This window comes from Mus musculus, chromosome 6, assembly GCF_000001635.26.
Source record: "Mus musculus strain C57BL/6J chromosome 6, GRCm38.p6 C57BL/6J".
In the NCBI taxonomy this organism is placed as follows: domain Eukaryota; kingdom Metazoa; phylum Chordata; class Mammalia; order Rodentia; family Muridae; genus Mus; species Mus musculus.
Genome location: NC_000072.6, coordinates 85,020,371 through 85,045,093, shown reverse-complemented (window position 1 = coordinate 85,045,093; position 24,723 = coordinate 85,020,371). Strand labels below are relative to the sequence as shown.

At 38.7% G+C, this 24,723-nt stretch overlaps 1 protein-coding gene and 1 non-coding gene across 6 annotated transcripts in view; one reads left to right on the top strand and one right to left on the bottom strand.

Moving 5' to 3' along the window:
• The window catches only part of Exoc6b (exocyst complex component 6B), a 451,773-nt gene that overhangs the window by 25,165 nt on the left and 401,885 nt on the right, over positions 1 to 24,723 (top strand). The gene's annotated exons all lie outside the window — the stretch shown is intronic.
• Positions 22,697 to 22,801, bottom strand: LOC115490495. Its single transcript, XR_003956647.1, has one exon. It is a non-coding gene; the product is annotated as a small nucleolar RNA U13 (small nucleolar RNA).

Below are 24,723 nucleotides of genomic sequence, written 5' to 3'. Positions count from 1 at the left end.
TTCTCTTTTTTCTACTTTTCTTCTTCCTTTCATGGTCTCCTGCCTCAGATCCCAGGAATCAAGCCCAGGAACCAAGACCTGGCCTCTCTCTCTTATGCCCAGCTATAGGCTGTGGCATCTTTATTGACCTGTCAGGGCTAATGGGGGTGGGGAAGCGTGGAGGTTGGGGGTTGTGAGGACACAACAAGGCTACAAATACACAAATATGCGAGGAGGATCTTGTTTCGGAGGCAGGCTGGACCAGTATTTAACATTACAATACATAGCAACAGACCAAACCTCCACAGTGTTAAATTGAGGAGCAAAGTTTGCACAACAAAGGAAGATAAATGTGGGAATTCACTCTTAGTCCTAGACCTTCTGGTACAGAATTCAGTGTTACAATCCATAGCAACAGACCAAACTTCACTTCAACCTTTCAGTCTCTGTCTCTCTGTTTCTCTGTCTCTCTCCTCTCTCTCTCTCTCTCTCTCTCTCTCTCTCTCTCTCTCTCTCTCTTTCTCCTCTCTCTCTCTGTCTCTCTCTGTCTCTCTATCTCTGTTTCTCTCTCCTCTCTCTCTCTCTCTGTCTCTCTCTGTCTCTCTATCTCTGTTTCTCTCTCTGTGTCTCTCTCTCTCTGTCTCTCTGTTTCTCTGTCTCTCTCCTCTCTCTCTCTCTCTCTCTCTCTCTCTCTCTGTTTCTCTCTCTCTCTCTCTCTCTCTCTCTGTCTCTCTCTCTGTTTCTCTCTGTCTCTCTCTCTCTCTCTCTTTGTTGCAGATGTGTAGGTCTGAGAACAACTTCTAGTAATTGTCTTTTTTTTCCACTGTGTAAGTGTTAGGAACTGAACAGAGGCTGCCAGGCTTGGCAGCATATGCTTCTACTTACAGAGCTAGCTTCACAAATTAAAAAAAACAGTCTATTTTTTTTATTTATGTGTATGCCAGTGTCCCTGTATTTATAATACCACATGCATCCAAGAGCCTATGGAGGTCAGAAGTGGGTGTCAGATTCTGTGGAACTGTAGTTACAGGTGGCTGTGAGGCACCTAATGTGGGTTCTGGGAACTAAACCTGGGTCCTCTGCAAGAACAGGAAGTAAATGCTCTTAAAGACTCTGTACAGTGTCTTCAGTTACCAACTTTAACATTAAAAAACAAAACAAAAACAAAACAAAACAAAAACTATAGTTGACAAGCTTTGAAGGTCATTTGGTGATTTTTAACTTTCCACTAATACATGACATTTTTGAGAAAAACCTTACTGGAGTATGGCAGCATATGAGCCAAAGATGTGGCATGTTTAGAAGGACTAGGAGATGCATTCTAGGAAACCAAATTGTGACTTGAGTTTGTGGCTTGAGCATGTTTGTGGCTGAAATTTACATACTTTTTCCTGAACTAGTATGACAAGCTGCAGCAGGCAGTATTTAAAATGGCATTTTAATTCCTAGCTATTAAGCAATCAGTGAATTGATTCTGGTTTCAGATAGACAATTTATTATTCTAGAAAGAATAATATATAGACTAGAACCTGAGAACTGATTACTGAATCTCTAAAATAGAGAATTCTACTGTTACTAGATATGGTGCTGTATGCAGATGGATCTCTGCGAATTGAGGCCAGTGTGGTCTACACAGAAAATTCCAGGCCAGCCAGGACTATACAGTGAAACCCTGACGTAAGACAAGGTCTTTCTATGTAGTCATATAGTCCTGGCTGTCCTGAAACTGACTATGTAGACCAGGCTGGTTCTTAAACTCTTAAGAGTTTCTCATGCCTCTCTCTGCCTCCCAAGTCCTGGGATTAAAGACATATGCTTCTGTACCTGGCAATTTTAATTCTGATAACGATGGACTTAGTTTTGTCCTTTATTTTTTTTTAAAATTCCTTAATTTCTTGTTATTGCCACTTTTGTATTCACTCCTTTTTAAAAAGAATATATAGCTCTACACATACATATTCTTTTAATCATATATATGATTCATTTATTTTATTTGTATGATTGTTTTGGCTGTATGTCTGTATATTCAGATTTTTGGCTGATCCCCACAGTTGTCAGAAGAGAGCAGAAGAGGGCATCAGATTCCATGGAACTAGAGTTAAATATGGTTGTGAGCTTTCATGTGGATGCTGTGAACTGAATCGGGGCCCTTTGCAAAAGCAGAAAGTACTCTTAATCACTGAGCCAATTATCTAGTTCTTTTTAGTATATATTTTAAACTTAGTGGTTGTTTTAGGAGTTACAGTTACTATTTTGCTTTGTGGCATTCTAGTTCAGTTAACAACTTAGTTTCAGTACAGAAATCTTTGTTTCTACACAGCTCCATTCTCTCTCTCTCTCTCTCTCTCTCTCTCTCTCTCTCTCTCTCTCTCTCTCTCTCTCTGCCTCTCTCTCTGCTTCTCTCTGTGTCTCCCCCAACCTCCCTCTCTTTGTGTGTGTGTGTGTGTGTGTGTGTGTGTGTGATTCCGTAGTCCGCTAGGTTGGCCCTGATATTGAGTCAGTCCTCAAGTCTCAGCCTCCCATGACCTGTGTATGAGCCACCATGTCCAGTTTTAAATTCCATCTTTGTATAGTGTCTTTATCTTTTCAATTATATAAAAAAGGCAGTATGAATAAAAATTCTTTAATACTTGTAAAAAAAATTTAACCTTTACTAGATATTCTTATTTCTCTGTGTGGATTTGAGACTGCTCAGTGTATTTTCTGCTGTAGCCTGAGGAATAGCCTTTATATAAAGGCAGGCTTGGTGGTGACGGATCTCCTCAGTTTCTGTCATTTGGAAATATCTTCATTTCCCCTTCATTTTGAAGACTAGATTTGCTAGATAGTAATATGTTCCTGCTTAACAGGTTTGTTTGTTTGTTTGTTTGTTTGTTTTTAACATCTCAAAAGTGTTGTCTATCTTCTAACCAATATGCATTCTGATGTGAAATTGACTTATTTGCTTTAGATCCTTGGTATACTAGAATTTACTTTTTTTCTTTTGTTCCTTTCAAGATTTTATGTTTATAATCGTTTTTGGCAGTTTGATTATAATGTACCTTCATATAGATGTCTTTGCATTTATTCTGCCTAGACTTTGTTCAACTTCTTACAGGTGTACGCTCATATCTTTAACCTGATTTACAAAGTTATTGGCCATTACTGCTTCAAATGTTGTTTCTGCTATTTTCTCTCTCTTTTCCTTGCAGAATTCCTGCTTTGTGTATTTTGATGTGTGATGATGGTCTATTGGCCTCTTGGTTCTTTCATTTTTCTTTATTATTTTGTTTCTTTTTACTACTAAAATTAGATAACCTCAGTTGACATGTTGGTAAGGTTAGCTGGTTGTTTTTTCTAATTAAATCATCTGCTGAGATCTTTACTGAGTTTTCAATTTTGATTATTGTGATTTTTCAGCTCTAGACTTTTGTTGGGTCCCTATTCATTATTGTTATTACTTATTGGTATTCTCTACTTGGTGAAACATTCATGTGCTCATGTACAGCTAGACTTTTTCTAGTTTCTGGGTAGGGTATAATAATTTATATTTGGTTTTGTCCCTGATTCCTTGGAATTTCCTAGGATTGGTTGGAACAGTTCCCTTTCAGTCATATCTTGGTTTATGCTAATGATACAGAAATGTTAAGGAAACTATTTCAGACAGTTTTGGTTGAGTCTGGTACCAGAGAGACCAAGCCTTGATACAAGAGTTCTAGCTTTCTGTTATACACCCCAACAAGGGCAGAAAGGTTAGTTAAGTAAACATGGCTGATGAGCAATACTCTGGTAATGTGATGTGCTTCGGAATGGAGTTAGCTTCTAGGTTGGTGACCACACTGAGCTGCTGGAAGCTGTCTGCAGAGGACATAGAAGCTTCATGTCTCTCTTCTTTCCTGTTCTTCCTTCCCTGACCCTTTAGGTTGTTTTGAGATATCTCCTTTGAGTTACCTCCTTAATAATAAGCCAGTAAGGAAAGTGCTAATTACTAAATCTGAAGGTCTGGAGGGTCATGGGAAGACCTCAGTTTATATAGAAATAGCATATATAGGAACAAATAGGATATCTGGACACCTTCTTGTGACTTGTGTATGAAGCAGGCTTAGTCGGTAGTGTGAACTCCTAACTTGTAAAGTGTTATGTGGAGAGACAGTGTCAGAGTTGAGTTCAGTTGTAGAGCACAGCAAGTATCCGAGGATTGCTGTTGGCAAAGACAGCATGTGTGTGGTGTCAGGAGGAGAAAGAACCTTTCATTGACTATTGTGAGTAGAGCTGCTGAGAACATTCATGTACAAATTGTTAGTGTGTCTTTTTTCCATATAGTTGACATTTCTCTGCAGAAAATGCCCAGGCGTATAGTTGCTGATAATGTGTGTTTAATTAATTGACGAATTATTATTAGTTTTGTGGTGCTCAGCCTTGAACTCAAGGCCTTGTACCTGGTAGGTGTGTACTGTATCACTGATCTACATTCTAGTTTGAATGTGACTTAAGTTTTTTCAGAAAATGTCATTACAGTTTCTCACAAAATGTCAATAAAAATTACAACACCTTGTAAAGTTTTGCTCTTTTCTATAAAAGTATGTGTGTCTTTGGATGTTACTTCTCTCGGTCACATTCAAAAATACTTTGTACTTTCCCAGGAATGTCCATGTGAAGCTGGGTCTTGTTCATAGACTTCAGTGGCAGCTACAGAATAGTTTGGGTGCCTTTTAATTGCTTCTGGTATCTTGAAATACATAGTTCTCAAAAATATATTAATGTATCTTCCATTTGTTAATTTTCAGTGGATTAATGCTTTGAAATTTCTATTTCAGATTTTTTAATGGTATTGAGGTATTGTCAAATACTGCATGTTTCCAGCATACAGAACATGTGATGTAGTTGAATTGTAAAAGTATTGTTGCGACCAAGCTCACTGTCTATCCTTTATCCAAGTTAACATATTTGTGGTATGAAGATTTAAGATTTGCTCTCACAAGTTCTAATCCCTGTTGCATTATTATTAAGTATGTGTATTAGTGGGTCATGTGCATTATGGGATGATCACTTGCTATATGTGTTCTTCTATAGCTCTTCCGTGTTTGTAAAAGGCTTTGTCTGGATTTCATAGATTTTTCTTTCTTTATGGTTGGTCACTGGTGCTTAATTTTTCCCTTGACTCTGCTGTGTAGGCAACGTGCTTGTAGGCTTGCTTTGATTGCTGCACTTGAGGAAGGAAGCAGGCAGCTCTCAGTCTTTACATATGGGCTGAGGGAGGGAAAGCCAGTCACTAGTCAGCCTGTCAAGAAATTCTGGGTGGGTCTGGGTGGGCTCCATTGTGAGTTTGCTGCTGGAGACCTTGGGTGGGCTGCTGGCATGATTCCTGGGTCAGTGGAATGAATGCCTATTGCCTGAGTTCATAGAAACAGACATGGGCTTAGGTCTAGGCATGGTGCTGATTTGTGAGAGTTGAGCCTGGCACTGATATCTTCTCTATTAGACCTGAAACAATCAATGCTATTGCTTGTTCTCAATTTCTCCACAGGGCAAAGCCTCATTCTAGGGTCTACCGAGGCAGGTCTGCTGATGATCAGTGAGAGTACACCTGAGTTTGTAGGAACATCCTGGTATGTTGACCCAGGAGTAGCGAGGTTGGTAAATAGTTCTAAGAGAGCTCTCTTGGCAGCAGAGGCTACTGGCATGGAGCTAGACATTTCACTTTGGGGTCTGGCCTGGTGCTAGAACATGTCTAGAGCCTGGGTCTGTGGAGGAAAAACCTAGGGCTTTGGATTACAGAGCCTTGTGGCAAGTCTAGGCACTCGTCTGGGTGCTGAGGTCTCCAGTGAAGTCAGGAGTTATTATTCTACTATTTTCTTGCCCCCTACAAAAAGAGAACCTGCGCAGCTGAACTGTGAATACCTGGGGGAAAGGATTCATGGATAGTGTGAAATTGTTCCCTTCTTTTACTTTCAATGTGTCTTTTTTTTTTTATTCCTGTGCTCTTAAGTGCTGTGAGCTCTTGTCTGCATTCCTTAGTTTTGAACGAATGTTTATTAAAGCCAATATTATTTTGGTTTTAATTTGTAATACAGCATATAATATAATATAATATAATATAATATAATATAATATATAGTATAATAACATTAAAAGGTTCTGAAAGATCCTCAGTAGATTGTAATTGTGCAAAGTGTTCCTGTTGGGCTGGTGAGATGACTCATCGGGTAAGGGCGCTTGCCGCCACCCAAGCCTGTTCACCTGAGTTCCATCCTTGGGACCCAGAGGATTTAAGGAGAGAACAGCAATAACTCCACTTCCCCCTATAAGTAAGTAAGTCAGTAAGTAAGCCTGAAAAGGGACTTTTTTTTCTTTTGTCAAATATGTTAGAGAACTGAAGGTTTAGATAGGAGATGTTGGAGAGACCCGATGACAAAGTGTATGATCTTGGTCCAGATGCTTTATAAGAAATGAAAATGCTCTAAACATGATTGGACAGTGAACAGAATTGAAATGTGGACTGCATTTAGACTATAGTTGTATCACTTTAAATTTGGTAGTGATGCGGTAATTAAAGAAGCATACACTACTGGTTTAAAAACTTAATTATTTTGTGTGTTTATGTGTGTGAGTAGGTAAGCATACAATGTGTAGGTCAGAGGAGTTTTTGTGAATGGACTCTTGTCTTTCACCTCATTTTTGCAAGGCTTCTCTTCGTTTTGGTTTTTGCTACTTATTTGTGTACCCAGGCTAGTTGGTCAGTGAACTTCTTTCTAGCTTATTTTCTTGTCTTTGACTCTCATCACCCAGTGATAGTGCTGGGATTGCAGATTGGCACCGCTGTATTGCAGGTGTGGGGTTGTGTTGCAGGGGTTGAACTCCTGTTGTCTTATCTGATGAGCTATCTCAGTGGCTCCATACTGATTTTTAAAAGACACTTGAGGTGTCAAAGTGCTTACAAATGATTCAGGAAAATAAGAATGCAGATTCATATGTATTTAGAAAGAATAAAACAAATATGGTAAATACTATAAGTTGAATTTTGCATAAAAACTATGCAAGTATGTTCTCACAATTCAAAATTACTTATATAAAAATCAGATTTACTTCAAAATAAAACTTAAAAATTATAAAGCATGAGTCTTAGAAACAATTTTAATGCATGAATTTTGGTTTCATTTGCTTGAAAACTGAAATGTTTTGAGCAGCTTCAAAGGATCCTCTATGTTCTGCTGCCCTCTAGTGTCCCTTCTGCTTCTGCGCAGCTCGTTCTGCAAGTGGGGCTTTAGAGCATAGCATCCAGTACAAGCTCACCAAGTAAAACCGTGATGAGGTGGTGAGACAGTACAGTACCGGGAAACCACACCCCACGGCCCATTTTCTCTTGGTTGCTTCCTTTTTATGCTGGGCTTGCCCCTTCGGCCTGCTGTGTACTGGCAACACTTCTGAGCTACAGCCTGGCTGCTCCACCCCTCTCAAGAAACCAGATTTGTTGGATTCTCACCTAAGATCAACTATCATATAACTGTATACTTTTCTCTTCTTCATTACTACTAAATATTATTTAATTGTAGTATCATAGTATTTTTCTTTGTAGCCAAGCATACTGGACTTGACCCATAATCTTTCATATTGAGTCCCAATTCTTAAAAGCATTGAATATCATTTGTTCTCAAAATTTGCTTAAATTTATTTGGCAAGAAAATTTGACCTGAGTTGGCATGAGATTTTGTATTTACTAACTTATTTCTAGAAATACTAATGTGAAGTGCTGCTGGTTTTTGTCTTTAAACTGTTGGTTTATTGATTTTTTTCCTTTCAGTCTTGATTTCTCCAAGAATTTCAGCTTATATCTTCAACTCATTAATATTTATTAATATTTTGATCATTTCTTTTGCAACTTTAGAACCACATGCGCTGACATTTTTGTTTTTGCCTTTTTCTTTGTTGCTCGAGCAACATAGTGAATTGTAATTTATGTGTTTGTTTTGTAAAGCACTCACAGGTTTTTAATCGTGAGTTAGTTTTTCTTGCCTCCTGGGTTTGTCCTCCTCCAGAGCTACTTAGTGAGGAGCTCCATTCAGGGTTGTATCTTGTGTGCCCGTGTGGGGTATGTATAGGTCAGATTTTCTTGCCAAATGAAGTCAAGCTGGTTTTGACAACAAATTGTTTTCAAAGCCTTAGAGACGTGGGAGTCAATAATGAGAGATCATGGGTAAAATCAAATATGCTTGGTTTGAAAAATAGAAGCCTTACTTTTCATGATAAAGGTCTGTATTTCATCTTAGCTTACTTAAAATTATGGAAAACTTAATATGTTTAACATGATAATGGTGTTCGTCTCTCTCTCTCTCTCTCTCTCTCTCTCTCTCTCCCTCCCTCCCTCCCTCCCTCCTCCTCTCCCTCCCGCCTTCCCTCCTTATCTATCTATCTATCTATCTATCTATCTATCTACCTACTTTTGAGACAGGGTCTCACGTTGTACATCTAGCTGACCTATAGCTTGCTATGCAGAGCAGGCTGTCTTTGAACTTTAGATATCCAAGTGCCCTGCCTTCTGAGTGCTTGGAAAAAAGGTTTGCACCACTGCTCCAGCCTATTTTAACCATTTTAAAGTCTGCACCTTATAGTGTTAGCTATACCATCTCCAGAATCTTTTTCCTTTTCTCCAACAGGAGCTCTGCTCACGCACGACAGTAAGTTCCTCACCCTCCCGTTCCCCGGCCAGCCCCTGGCAGGTGCTGTTTTACTCTCTGACTCCACGAATTTGAGTACCTTAGAAGACTGTTTTAAACGGAGTCATCTCGTAGTTTCACTGACCTAATATCCTTAAGGTTGATGCAGGTTGTAGCATAAGCCAGAAATTACTTCTCTTTTAAATATTGAATAATAGTTACCTTTTGCCTGTTTACCTGTTTACTTGTAGTGAGCTTTGTTTGCCTATTTATTTTTCCATGAACACATGAATTGCTTTTTTTTTTTAAAACCTTGTGTTTAATGCAGCCATGAAGATAGCGTATTATCTCTGTGTGTCCTTGTTTTCAGTTCTTTTGGATGTAGACCCACATGATGGTAATGGACTAAACCTCTGAAACTGTAAACCAGCCCCAATTAAATGTTTGCCCTTTGCTTTGGTCATAGTGTCTCACAGCAATGGAAAGTCTAACTAACACAGGCTCTCTCTCATGGAATGGACCTTAAGTTAAAACAGATACTGGTTGGCCACTCCCACAAGTTCTGTACCACCATTGACCCAGCATATCTCACAGGCAGGACTTATTTAGGTAAGGGTTTTATGGCTGAGTTAGGTGTTTAAGTTCTGTTTTTGATAGCCTGCAGAGTAACTTCCTGCACCAAAGAGACTAGAGATTTAAGGGTGAAAGTTCCATGCAGGCACCGGCTCAACTTCTCAGTGTTCAGTGAGTTGGGTGGATGTTGTCCTAAGCAGTTCCCCCCTCCTAACCCCAGTTTTTATAGAGTGACCCTCTGTCCTATCATCAACCTGGGTTGTTTAGGGATCTTCATGGGATCCCCTTGGCCAACAGTCAACCCAATACAGCCCAGTCCTGCCCCTGGGAGCCTTGCCTGGCTACAAGACATGGCCAGTCATATCCTCACTAGAATCACCCTCATAGGTGCCAGGAAGTTTTTCCTGCACTAGGTTTCCACACCACCCTCCAAATGTTCCCCAGATTCCAGCTGCTTATTTATCTCCCTGCACTCTCCCCTCCCATCTGACCCCAGTCACCTGCAATCTCATCAGTGACTGAGCCAAGTCTAGGGTTTGACTTTGGCTAACTGTGCCCCCTCTGATTCTTACTGATTTATGGTATGGCTACCCAGACTACCAACCTAATACCAGGAAGAGATGTTAAGATTCTTCAATCAAGTTTTGGATTCTGTGATTTGTTTCCATTTTTTTTCCCTCCTCTATTGCTTACTTTCTAGAAACTGATGGTATGGCCTTATTACTGAAGAAAAATACTATGTAACTCACTGAAAATGGAGAAGTTGAGCTATTACATATCTAGAACCATCACTCCAACTGACTAATGTTCATAGTACAGGAAGGTACTCCACACACTACCGGAAGAGAAGGGTAAAGTCCAACCCAGTTACAGACCCTGCGATCTACAATGATGATCTGTCGGCAAGATATGCTAGTGCAATAGTGGCACGGTCTGATTTGAATTAAGGCCTACTCCATGAGTGGACACCATTCCAGACATTGCATGGGTCGCCAAGACCCTAAGACTAGATAGTCCAAGAACCTAGAGGAAAACCAAATACTATTGTTCTGCTAAGGGAACGTAACAATAAAATAACTCCTAACAGCATTCTGCTATACTCAGATCAGTATTTTACTCAGTTATCATCAGAGAAGCTTCCTCTTGAAGCAGATGTGAACTAACACAGCGACTCACAACTGCACAGTTTACAGGGAGTGAGAGACCTTGGAGCACTCAGTCCTAAATGGGATGTCTCCACCAGATCCCTCTCCTCAGGACTCAGGACACTGGAGAAGAGGGGGTGGAATGAGTGCCAGAGCCAGTAGGGATGAAAGACACCAAGGAAACAACACTTTCTAGCCATGACAGGGCGGAAGCACATATTCACAGAGACCGTGGCAGCATACACAGGGTCTGCACAGGTCTAAGCTAAGACGGGACGTAGATACAAGCCATCTCTAACCCAGAAACTATCTCAAGTTGATAACTGCTTGCAGAAGAAGAATTAATTTTCTCCAATGATGTCTCCTTTACTTTATGGCAAACTCCACGCCTAGCAGAAGATGGCTAATGCAAAATGAACTCAATGGTGTATTTGGTGTTTTTTTTTTTTTGTCTCAATGCTTTTTCTAGGCTTTTTTGTTTTGCTTTGTTTCTTTTACTAAAGCCTTACAATTTTTTTGCTTGAATGTTATGTTTTCTGATTTTGTTTTTATGTGTTGTCTGTGTGTATCAATATTTGTATACTTTTTTTTGTGCTTTTACTTTGTTTTTTTTCCTTTTTTCTTCTATTTGCTTGCTTGTTGTGATTTTTTTCAGAAACCTGTTTGTATTCTGAGAGAGAGAGAGAGAGAGAGAGAAAGGGTGTGGATTTTGATGGGTGGGAAAGTTGGGAGAATCTAGAAGAATTATGGGGTTCCTCATAATCAAAATATAGTATATGAAAAAATCTATTTTCAATTAATAAAAAGATCTTATCTGGTTAGGATAAAACAAAACAAAAGTAAACAAAGAGTCCCTAAAATTACTCTGCTTCTTTAAGCCTTTTAAAAAAATTTAAATTATCTTAGTTCATAGTTTGGGGAAAAACTCTTTATTTCTGTCCAGTTTCTCCTCTTCTGGATTCTAATCCCTTATATCTCTAATTTAAATTATTTCATGCCCGTAAATCTGTCAAAAGCTGATTTTTTTTCCCTTAAACCTCTTAGTTAGTCATGGTCTTTTGCTTGATCCCTTTACTGGGAACTTGAGCTTCCTCTGCAGATGCCTTGAGGGCAAAAAGAAGTGGCTGAGGAATATGGACTCAACCTTTCTCATCTTTCCTTCCTCTCCAATATTTTGTTCCTGTATTGTCTGGTTCCCTAAGCATCTCTCAGTTAACTAAGAAAGAACATCACAAACAGATTCAGGAGGTCTTTAGTGAATTAGTCTAGATTGGAGCATAGGAAGGGAAAAACTCAAGAAGGGGCTTTCCTGCAAAGGAGAGATTCCAGTGAGAAAGAAGAACCAGGTGGCAGTGGAGAAGGATGACTTCAATTCTAGCACTTGGGGAGGCAGAGCTAGAGGCAGAGCTAGAGGCAGAGCTAGAGGCAGAGCTAGAGGCAGAGCTAGAGGCAGGAGAGGCAGGAGAGGCAGGAGAGGCAGGAGAGGCAGGAGAGGCAGGAGAGGCAGAGGCAAACCCTGTTTTGAACAAACAAAAACAAAAAACCTACAAAGAAGAAGGGTAATCTTAATATGCATACCTGGCTTATAACTGAAGAATATTTGTAAAGTTACAATTGTGTAAACATGTTTAATGGTTTTCAAAAATAAAGTATTGGCAGTCCATGAAGAACAGGAATAGAATATATATATATATATATGTATATATATGTGTGTATATATATATATATATATATATATATATATATATATATATATAAAATCATCCTATCAGTATGAAATTCATGGGTACCGTTGGAAAAGGCAGGAAAATAAATAAAAAGGCAAGAGAAAATTAATGTTTAATTTACCTGTTGTTAATAATGTAAAACTAAAAACATGATCATACTATTTATATAAGTAATATTTTGGAAAATTAAGGTGGAATAAATATATCTGGAGGTGGAGAGAACAATGATATAGTGAGGTTTGGTGAGGAGGGCATATTGAGTAACTATTTAATTATGTATTGTTTATTATAACAACGATTGTTATTTATATTATTATAAATCATTGTTTATGAAAGTTCCTGGTGAGTTTCTTTGTAAAATTAGAGTGAGAAATTAAAACACGTAAGTTGTTCAGAAATGATAGGTACCATAAATTAATTTTCTTTCTTGAGTTTCATGTGTTCCTCATGGTATGGTCTGTGACACTGTTGCTTATTCCCTTGGTGGCTAATAATAGCAAAGAACTAAATGTGATATTATTTGTTTTTAGGAATTTGCTAGGAACAGCATTGCCTATAAAAGCTAAGATTTATTTCTGTATCTTTGAAGGAGTGAAACAAGAGCAAAAACAACTATAGTCTCTGCAGTTGTCATTCATTAAACATTAAATATATGCCAAATGATGTCATGAGCTCTGCATAAGTGTTTGCTATTTGTCATATTTTTGTTTTCATCATTCCTTTTATTTTTCCTTCCTTTTTTTTCTTTTGCCCTATCACTAGGAATCAGAAACTAGAGATACTATAATGGATAATAAATGTTTTTGTATTTGGTTTTTTATAGATTGGGGGCAGCACAAAAACAGAAAATTAAAAAAATCAAGCAGCTCAGGGATCCTCAAAGCAGGATGAACATAGCAATGACGTTTCACCCGAGTGCCACTCAGAAGTAGTAGGATGCTCTGGGGGGGGGGGTGTAGAAGCCAAGAAGGGAAGCGATAGTTTGCATTAGTAACTGTGTGATAGGTTTAGATCCTCCATCTTTCTGTTTGTTTTGTTTGTCCATCTGTTCTTTGTCCACGTTTCCTCTGTTCATTATTGACACCTTTGCTGATGTTTTTGCTTTGTTTTTTTATTCTCATTAACTGAGTTAGGACAGCCAGGTTGTTATTTCAGGGTTCAGTTGTACTCTTGTTGGCTTACAAGGTACATCTTATGAGGGGTTTGTATTTGTTTTTGGTAGTTGTTGTAGGTTTTAATATTATGTCTTTTCCTTATCAGCCTCTATGTTTAAATATTATCCTTCCCTTTCCTGTTTGGCGTAAGGTTCTTATAACGGTATGCTTCATTTGTCTTTGAGGCATTATTAATATACAGTTCACTTCTTCATTTTATAAATTCCATAATTGCAGTTCCTTCTCATTCTCTTCTTTTCTCCTTTTTCTTCCTTCATCTCATTTTAAATTTACCTTCTGAAGAAATTAAAGAAATGATAAAATCTTACATTTACCACTTCTCACGCTCTGTTTCTTTATGCAGACCCAGATAGACATCATATTTTATAGTTTCTGTGACAAATCTCTCTTTCATATTTCTTTCAGTTCACTTTTCAGTGAATTCTGGTAGATTTTGTCTACAGTGGTCTTGTTCTTTGGTTTTGAAGGATGTAGAGTTGTAGGGTTGCAGTGTCTCTTTCAGCACCAGCAGGCTGCTTTCCTTTGTGTGCTTGCTGGTAGAAGTCTGTGGTCATTCCGTTGTTTTGTGTCTTTTTCTCCACCTGTGCTTGCTTTTTCTTTTAAGATTTTTTAACTTTTTTTATTATTTGTTTTTAGTAACACTACACATTTCTGACAGATGCTTTGTACTGCTCGTTTTTAATTCATATTGGTGTAATGCCTAAGTGGATACATAGATTTTAGTACTAATTTCCATACAAGATTGTATTTAGTATTAATTGTAGTTTCTGGTATATTCCTTCATTAATTACAATATAGGCTTCCTCAAAGGGAAACATTTTAAACTTCATTTTGTTTTTAGTAAATACATTTCAAATGAAACATATCATTGGAAATTGTCTAGACTATGTAGCATTTCTAATATGCTAAATTTTTGAGAAAAAAATTCTATTTACTTTCCTGAGGCCACTGATTATTTTATTTAATTATTTAATAATCATATTTCTCTTTTTAAAAGTTTATTTTTTCCATTTTGGTGCAACTTAAAACTATTACCTGTCATTAGTTGAATAGTCAAGTTACTCCATTCATTGAAGACCTAGAATGAGACAGTGCCATTTCATAGCTTTTAGATGGTCCTAAATGTGAACTTTGGGAAGTAATACATTCTTGACCCTTTATAGTCTATTAGTTCCTGTATTGAACTAATCACAGCTTTGGTGACCTAAGCTTTTTCAGAGAGATCTCTCTTACCATGTTAAGCTTCATGAAAAAAAATAGCGTTATTGAAGTAGTATTTCCTAAATTTTTATTTTTCAATGTTATTATTTGAGTTTTGTTAGAATTTAGTCTGTTCAGTTTTATTTAGGTTATTTTTAAGACCTTTCTTGACCTAAATTCATACAGATAATTGTTCCTCAGGTATGATTGTCTTTCACAGTTTTGGGAATAAAATCATAGTTTTGTATCATTTATATAGTTGATCATATATTTAATTTCTTCATTCAGATATTAAGACAAATTATTGAATAGGGTGAATACTGAAGTGCCTCTGTATAGAGTTAATCACAAAACTCTTCTAAAACTGGGACCATGACCACTAGCCTAACCTGAACTTGGAACAAAAGGGGTCATCTAGGAAGGCCATGCACTATGGCAGTGTTGGGAATGTCTTACAGTCAAAGGGTCTGGATGTTGACATTTGAAAAATATTTCTTGGTGGAGCATCTGTGACCTCAAAAATTATGAATTGTCTTAAAATTTCTTTCTAAGGGAAAGACCATATGAGGGGGTAAACAAAATATTTTGTTTATAATTTGCTGTAAAGATGATTTATTACAGTTTAATATTAAACAGCTCTGTAGGCTCAAAATTTATCTCACTTGGTTCTAACTGGTGTTTCTCTCTGACACATGGTGTGAATCAACTGTCCTTCCAACTTGAAAGAGCAGAGAGTTCACTGACGCAATCCTTTGTTCTAGGGGAATTGTTTCCATTGTGCCTTCAAAAGGGAGGGACATGAAAAGCCTTGGCTCATGACAAGTTCTTTCCAAGTTAGACACAGTTGGGGGCTGAACACTGGCCTGAGGAAGTGAGGTCTATTTCCTCAACTTTCTTAAAGGTTAACATTAACCTTTTCATATCTCTTTTTAAAGACTACACATCAGAAACTTTCCATTCATGTGTTCCTATTTCCAGGGCTCTTCCTTAGATCCTAGAAGTTGCTTGGATTTCTTTCCTTCTCCATAGCAAATCTGCTTTTGAGAAGATCGAATGACAAAGATTATTGTCCTGAAAGGTCTTAAGAGACTAGAATAATTGACCGTGATTGTAAAAGCTTGTAAATCATACGGTCAAAATAATAGTTGAATGCATGCAGCAATAGATAAAGACATTAGAAGATTTGGTGTGAGCATAGGTGCCATGCACAGGGTATGACTGTGAATAAGCATGTCATTAGGTTGTTTTTAGTAGAAGCCAAGGAACTGGAGAGGGATGTTAAATTCCTAGTTTGACTGTGTTTGCTTTAGAATGTGCTAGTATTAAGCCAGGCCGTGGTGGCGCATGCCTTTAATCCTAGAACTGGGGAGGCAGAGGCAGGCAGATCTCTGAGTTTGAGGCCAGCCTGGTTTACAGAGCAAGTTCCAGGACAGCCAGGGCTACATAGAAGCTATCCCCACCCCAACCTCCTGGAAACAGAGACAGACTTTGCTATATTATAGGATGTATTGTGCCCCTGATACTGCTGACAGTGCTTCATTTGTAGTTCCTTTTTTTGTGTGTGCACGCTGCTGAATGAAGTAGTAGCTATTTTTAATCTGCATTTCCCTGAGCTGGAATTTGAATTATATAAAAACTAGCCATGGTCACCAGCTAATAAGTTGTAGAGTCAAGACTTGAATCTAAGAAGTCTGGCTTTGTAGCTTGTACTATTGAACACGGCCTCATGGACTGTTTGTTATGTTTTAAGAACAGACCCTACTGAAACTTGCCCTGAGAATGGAAACTTGCATTGAAGTGTACTTATATGTTGGGTATTGGAATAATTTTTGAGGGTTGCTAGGGAAGAGAGGGACCAGGACCTAGTCTTTGTATTTTTTTTTTTTTTGAGGGTAAAAATAAGATAAATGATAAAAATTTTAAGAAAGCAAATTTTGGCTTTAAGAACTTTGCAGTTGGTCTTGCTCTGGGACTGACTGCCGTGAGTGAGCGAGCTGACTAGATGTGGCAGCATAGGCTGGACTAATAGCTGATGAAGAGATCTGGAGAAACTTGTCATGCTGTGAAATTAGATTGTATCGCCTCTGTGATTTCCTCTTTTTCTATAGGTGGCCGTACTAAACAGAAGCCATTAAAATCATTATTCTTTGGGTTGTCCTCAAAGAAGAAAAAAAGGGGCGGGGGGAGGCTGATTTGATATTTAATGGAAATGTGTGCTGGTCTAAACCATGAAAGTTAAAAACATTTTTTTTTTAATTTAATTCACTACCATCCCTCAAATGTGTGTTTTTTTTTTCTTTTTTCTTTTTGAGACAGACTCTCTCATTATGTAGCCCTGGTAGTTTTGAATTTGTGATCTTCCTGCTTCTTCTGTCTCTTTGGTTTTAGGATTATAGACTTTGGTAACCATAGCCCATGAAATTGTCTTTAATAATTTTGTGCTGTTGATAGAGAATTTTTGTATATTATGAGTATAGAACAGGAAGCAAGAGAAAGGCCTACTTTTTGAGTTTACAAGTAAGATTTCTTAGAAAAAGACAAGAGATTCCATCATAGCAAACACTGGAGCTCCTCCTTTCCCAAGTCCCTTTTGAGGGATAATGAAAGCAGACTAATTAAATTAATTTTGAGATTATGATCAATAATAAGAGAGTAGTTGAAAAAGACACTTTATGTTTATTTTTAGTTTTAACTTTTTATTGATTCTTTGTGAATTTCCCATCATGCACCTCAATCCCACTTATTGCCCTGACCCTTCCTATCTGCCTTCTGCCCTTGCAACCTTCCCTACAAAATATAATAAAATAGGATATAATAACAACAACAATAATAAAGTCTTGTCATGGAAGCTATAGTGTGTCACACAGTGTACCCTTTTGTTCACATATCTTTAACTTGCAAATGTTCATTGCAGTGGGTCTTTGGTCTGTTTCAAGGCTTCTGGCTTCTGCTACACTATCAATACTGGATCCTCCTGGGGATTCCTCTCAGAGTTGTTGCTCTGTGTCATGGAGATCCTGCAGCTTTGGATCTGGAGGACTGGCCCTTTCACTAGCTCCATGGGGTAGATCTTGGGGTGGACCAACTCAAAAGCCCTGGATCTGGCTGGGCCTGGGAGGAAGCTGAGTCGGTAGTCTGACAGGGCGAGCTCTCCAGCACTGCCCAGCCAGCTCACCCAGAGCCTCAGCAAGCAGAGGGCAGGGTCAGCTCTCCCATTCTGGTGCCTTGTGGCTAGCTCACTGACACTTTTGCCACCATAGTCAGCTCTACTGTGCTGCCCAGTGAAGTACAGGGCATGCTCTCCAGAATGCTTCAGCTGGTGAGGGGTGGAACCAGCTCTTCCTCCATCAGGGCCAATTTACCCACCTGCTTCAAGTGGTGAGGGGTAAGGAGGGTAGAGGGCATTTTTTCCTCCCCCATGTCACCCCGTGGTAGATGAGGGACGATGCCAGTTCTCTGCTCTTATGACATTGGGCCTAGCTCTTATGCCTGCTTCAGGTAGCAAGGGGTGGAGGATGGGAGGTGGGGAATAAGGGATTGGGGTGCTGAAAAGGGGGAGAGAACATCTCTCCTTTGCCCACACTGGCCTATAGCAGATGAGAGGCGAGGTATTTTATAGTTTTTAAATATTTTGTTTCTTAAGACAGTCTCAGATATGCTGGGCTTAAACTCGGTAGGTAGCTAAGGTTGACTTGATCTTGTTACCTCTGCCTTTCAAGTGCTGGGATTATGGAGCTGTGTTTTCAGCCTGGTCTATTCAGTGCTGGGCAATCCAAGGCATCTTGCATTTTACATAAACACTTTTAACAATTGAGTCATATCATCTCCCACCCCCGAGATCAGTTTTGTAGCTCTGTAACTTAGGACCATCCTCTTGTGCCTTCCTTCTGGGAGCTGGGATTACAAGGGTATGCTACTACCTCTGGCTGCCACTCCATGGTTCTCAATTTTATTTTATTTTGATAAAATTTTAAGAATTTGGTCTCATGTTAACCCCAAAGTGTTTGTTCGTGTTTCCTGTTTATTTTAGTTAACATCTTATTTAGGATTTACTGTGAGTCTAGTACTGTTCTAGATTTTAAAATGGAATTTCTTTGTTCAATCATTAAAAATTACACTTTAAGGAAAATATTAGAAACAGAAAGGTTATAAAAAAAAGTAAGAGTCAAAGTCAGGCACGGTGGTCCACACCTTTAATCCCAGCGTACTGTAGGCGGCGACAGGCGGATCTCTGTGAGTTCCTGGTTAGCCTGATCAGTATAGTGAGTTCCAGGCAAGCAGGGCTATATAGTGAGACCCTGCCTCAAACAAACAAATAAACAGACAGACAAACAAACAGACAAACAAACAAGCAGACAGCACAAAAACTCCGAGTCACCTTTATCCAGGTATTTATTTCTTTAAATGATTTTCCTTACTGTCCCTTCTCTTCCCTCTAGGAATGTAAATGTAAGTATTTGGATATATTTACCTAGCTGTTGAGTGGACATATGGTTTAAATACCTTGTTGTTTTCATCTCATCTTGCTTTCTCTTTTTTCTACTCTTCAAAAAAAAAAAAAAAAAAAAAAACCCTTTCCTCTCACCTTTTATATTTCTCTTTTCTTTTTTCTTTTATTTTGAGACGGGGTATCTCTTGTACCTTGGCTGTCCTGGAACCTACTCTGTAGACCAGACTGACCTCAAACTTGCGGAGAGCCGAATGTCTCTGACTTCCAAGTGCTGAGATCAGAGGCATGCACTGCCACCAGCAAGCTCATTTTGTTGTTCTTGATAAAATTGTGGTAATTTTAGTAGTAATAAAGGGAACTATTTCTATGTAATAGCAGTCTTGGAAAGATTGCTTCATATGCAGACTGATGATAATAACTATTCTAGGAGGATTATTATTTTAGTCACTGTTCTATTGCTGTGAAGAGACACCATGACCTCAGCAACTTTAAGGAGAGAAAACATTTAATTGGGGCCTTGCTTATAGTTTCACTGCATTAGTCTATTATCATCATGGCGGGGAGCATGGTGGCATATAGACATGGTGCTGGAGACGTAGTTGAGAGTTCTGCATTTAGATCCACAGGCAGCAGGAAGAGAGAGTCTCTGAGCTTGGCATATGCTTTTCAAACCTCAAAGCCCTCCCCTATTGACACACTTCTTCCAACCAGACCATATGTTACGTCTTAATCCTTCTCAAATAGTGCCTTTTTCAAATGACAAAGCATTGAAATATATGAGCCTATGGGGCCATTCTTATTCAAACCACCACAGTTATATTTGAGGGATAGCTGAGTTACTATATGAGAAATGTTCATTTGACATTTTGACACAGATTTAAAAGATGCTTCCTTTTATTATGATTTAGAAATGCTGAATTAGGTATATCCTCTTCAGTTTTAGTGTCATGGGGACAATTTTGCCCAGATTCGGTCAGTGTCATAGAATTAATTTTTCTCTGCTTTTTGCATGGCTAGCAATATAGCCCCCACTTCGAGTTGGCACACATTCACTTTGATTTCAGAGACAGACAGACAGACACACAGACAGAGCCTTTTCAGTACCACTTTCAGGTGTAAACTGATCTAGCTTTTCATCATGACACCAGGTCAAAGTTCCCTGTGTACTCTTATGATGACAGAAGGGCTTAATGGAGTGTTCAATCCAGGCCAGACTAAAGTTATAAAAATCTGTAGGTAACAGGACACAGAAGATTGTCCCTTCTTATTTCTATGTCTGTGTTATGTGGGGCTGGTTGGGTACTGATGCCTATCATTATAATAGAGAGTTCTTGGCTACTTCCACAAATCTTTAATAAACACCACCTTGCCCTTTCCTTTAAAAACAAAACAAAACTTTGCCAATGAATTGAGAGTAAACTTGATAATTTGGAGCATATAACCATGTTGTTTGGAAGCTGTCTGACTGTTTCCATTGTTGCAGCCTGATTGTCCATGGTTTAATCATCAGTAGTTGTGAAGGAAGGCAGGGGGAGAAGGGGGGCAGTGCTGCAGGCTGCATAGTACCATAAAAAATTTCCACCTGGAAGCAATTTTTCCTAAAAGCCCTTAGGGACTGCTGTCACCCTCCCCCTTCAACTGGCAGTAAGGACTAGAAACACCAGCTCCTCTTGGAACCAGCCTTTGTTGCTCCCAGCTTCCAGAAGGGCTAGAGGAGAGCTAGGGAAATAACAAATTATTCCCAGACATTCTTCTATAAGAAATTCCCTTGAGCCTTCTTTCTTCTTTTCCTCTGGTTCTTTCTGTATTAATATTTAGCTGAAGTACAGGTTATTTGCAGTAATAGGACTCAAATTTACTTCTTAGTAAGAGTGTTTATTATCATCCCTAGTGCCTGTTCTCGTAGAAAGTTGAACCGTCTTTGGGTTCTGCCATAGGCCCTGTGTCACTTTATAATGCCTTCTCTGTGGAATGTAGGCATTGATCCGGGTGTGAACTCTCTCAAGGAACTCATGGTCCTGTGGGAGTGAAACACATGTAAATAAATTGTATGTATGTGGTGCCTTTCAAAGATAATGAACAAATAAAAATTTTCAAGCAAACCAATGTTAACCCTCTACCAGTGAAATGTCCTTAATGGTGCTCATTCATTCTTAGGCCTGTTTTCCAGTGTGACTGGAGGATAGAATGAGGGGTTTGGGAAAATGGAAGGATAATACTTTTGATGGAATTTACTCCCAACTACACATGGTTTCCTAGGGTCAAGGTCAGTTCAGATTTTTATTGTCAATATGAGGGTTAAGTGGGAAATGGTGATACCATGCCTGTGAAGAAATAACTCACTCTGTATCTCTCCAAATGAAGAGTAACCAGGTGTTTCAACAGATTTTGTAGTTTATTCCTTTAAAACCAGACTATTATTACATTTATTTATACATGTCTGTATGTGTGTTGCATGGTGGCGGTCAGGGGACAACTTGCCAGATTTGATTCTTTCCTTCTATTATGTGAGTCCCAGGAATGGAATTCAGATTGTAAGGCTTAGCAGCAGGTAAGTACCTTTACCTTCTGAGTCATCTTGCTGGCCCTACCTATTTGCTTTTGGTAGTGATTTTGTAATTTCTTCAGTTTTGGGATTAAATGTTTAAGTTTTTGTTTTGGTTTAAATCTTTGCTATTTCTTTAAATATATCACTTATTTTTAGTTTACACATATCAGTTTTAAGCCTGGGTAAATAATTTTTTATTATTTTTAAGCTTTGTTGTTGGTTTTTTTTAAAAAACTATCCATGTTCTAAGATTTGTTTTTTGATACTTAAATTCTACTTTAAAGAACTATTACTTCTCAGAAGTCTTAGAACTATGAATTAAACTATATTTCTCTAGAGAAGATTTATGTTCATTCAGTCAGTTATATCTGGACATTGGGAAGGACATTGCTTCTAAAATAAATAACAATTATTATTTGTGAGATGATATTTTGCTATGTTCCCCAGGCATGGTTTGAACTTGAACTCAAGCAATTGATCCTTCTACTTCTGACTTCCTTAGTGCTGGGATAAAAGATGCACCTCCATACCTGGCCCTAAAATGAAGAATTTGACATTTTTTGACTGTACAGATATTAATAGTACCACTGTGAGACTTATTCTTTTGTTTAAAATGACTAGAAGCTTTTCTTTCTCCTGCAACCAGAATCAATACCAGAGGAGGGAGGTCTCCTTGCAGGCTCCCTTTACCCTTCACTGAGGTATCTTGGTTTTAGTTATTTTGAGGTCCTCTCGTTTGTCTCTTTGATTTCTGTTCCTTTTTACTCCAGTCACTGGAGATGGTTTTTATTTTCTTTACTGCAGAGTCATGCACTAATGGTCTAGAACCTTAGTTTAGATTTTTAAGATTTACTACCGGAAGTGTTTTTCATAGCATGTCTAATGCTTTGCATTGCTCGTGGGGAGCACCATCTTATTTTGCTACTTTGTTTTTGATTACATTTTTTTGAATGGAAACAACTCTATTATCCTTTATTGGTGCCTCAGGGTTTTCAGTGCTAGGGACTTAATTTTGGAGTATTAAATTGCTCTGGTTGGTTGGATTCACTGTGGAGATTAGGCTGGCCTTGAACTTGCAGTGATCCTCCTACTTAGAATGTTGGATTTACAGGTATATACTACTGTGCTCATTCATTCATTCTTTTTAAAAATTAGTTAATTTTAATTTCTTTAGAGACAGGATCTCATTGTATCCTAGGATGACTTACTGTGTAGCTCAGGATTTTAGTCATGCACCTTCCTTAGGCATTCTTTTTGTTTTTCTCATGTCAAATGGGTAATGTACCCAACTTCATAACAAGGTTTGAGGGTAGTATGTGTCACACAATGATGCAAATACTTAATCATCTTACTTATGAACTAAAAAAAGATCCCGCCTCAAGTACTCTTATTTCTAATCTTATAATTAGTAACATTCATGATTCAGCTAAAAAAAAAAAAAAAGCAATGGAATAATAAATCCTTTTGCTTTTAACACGAATTTGTACAAAGGAAGTAATGAAGCCACTGAGAAACTTTGTTGAGACTCTCTTCAGATGATGATGGTGCTTTGTTCCAACAGGATAGTCCCCAAGTTGTAGTTAAGACTCTCTGTAGGCTTACGTTGGGCTATCTTTGCTTCTATTGGCTTATTTCCTGTTTGACTTCTGTTGTTGATTTGGATATTTTATGACAAATTTTCCTTTTCTGAGACTTTCTAGTTGTATTTAACCCAAGTCACATTGTTTGGAAGGCTCTTTGGCTAGGTGCCAGCTGAAGCTGCCCCGACCCTGGTTTTTGGAAGTGCCCACCTTTGGCTTTCTTTCTTGCCCGAGACAGAATTCCCTTAAAGCATCCTCTTGGTTATATGGGCAGTCTTGGTGAAGCCAGTCAGATACATTGGGATCTGCAAAGACAGAAAAAGTGCTGGAATGTGTTTGCTCTTGTGCGGTGTTACAAAACCATTTATATATTATATTACTTGCCTTTTGTATTGCTTTGATCAAATACTTGACAAGAAGTAACTTCAAGGAGGAAGGCTTTGTTTTGGCTCCCAGTTTAAGAGGATACAGTTCATCATGGTGGGAAAGGCAGGGTGGCAAGATAGAAGGTGGTTGGTTATATTGCACCACAGCCAGAAAATATGGTTATGAAATGTTACTACTCTAGTTGGTCTGGGAGAGTAGAGCCCAAAAATGAGGTGGACTATAGTATCATGCAATAGCCAACTTTATTCAGAGTATCAGACAATTTATAGTTTGAGGGTATTCTTGAGGGTTAAGCAAGGTCAGAAGAGCAAAGGCCACATGAGTTTAAGCCATACACTGACTGTCATGGGGCAAGTCATGCTTGGGAACATCATTCTGGATACCAGTGGGTAGGGCGATGTGCCATCTACAGTAAGCCCTGCTCCTGTCAGTACATCTGAGAGGGCTCGGAAGCACATCCCAGGAGCAACGCATGTTATGGAGGAATGAACAGATGCTACACGACTTTTGTCTTGTTTACTCGGCGTTTTCTCACAAGGTCTCAAAAATCTCAGACAGCTTCATTCATAGACTGTGTTCTGACAATTAGATACTGGTGTTTGAGTGAAAAAAAGAAATAAAAAGGAAAGAACATGACTACTCCTAGGTATGATGGAGGAGAAAGTTTATTTTAGGTAAGAAGGAGCACAGTCAGAGGCAGGGGCATGTGTGAGAGTCCAGAGTGGACAAGACCGTGAGAGCCATGTGTGGAGAGAGGGGCAGGGGAGAGGGCACAGCAGCCACCGACCAGGACCAAGAGACTGGACAAGAGAATAAACTAAAGGAATAGGTAACCAAAATGGTTGGATTATATAGGGAAGAACGGCTGGGGGAAGGGCAGTTTAGCCCCTGGGCTGGAGAAATTTTTGGTTGGGGGTGGGAGGGATGAATGCTAGCCATGCCCTGTAACAGGTTGGGACTGAGGGTTGCAGAGAACCTGGTGGCCAGGTCTACTTTGATATGTTAAATAGGCACCTCAGCTGGTTCAGCTTGCTTCTTCCTTTTTTATTGAAGTCACAAACTCTATCCCAGCTGTTCTCAACCTGTCAAGACCTCTTTGGTGGGGGACGAACTTTTTATAGGAGTTGCCTAAGACCATCAGAAAACACAGATATATACATTATGATTCATAACAGTAGCAAAATTACAGTTAACAAAAAAATTTATGGTTGGGGGTCACAACATCGTGAGGAACTATATTAAATGACCACAGCATTAGGGAGCTTGAGAACCACTGCTCCAGCCCTTTAAATGGTACGCCTTTCCATATTAGTTAACCTGACCTAG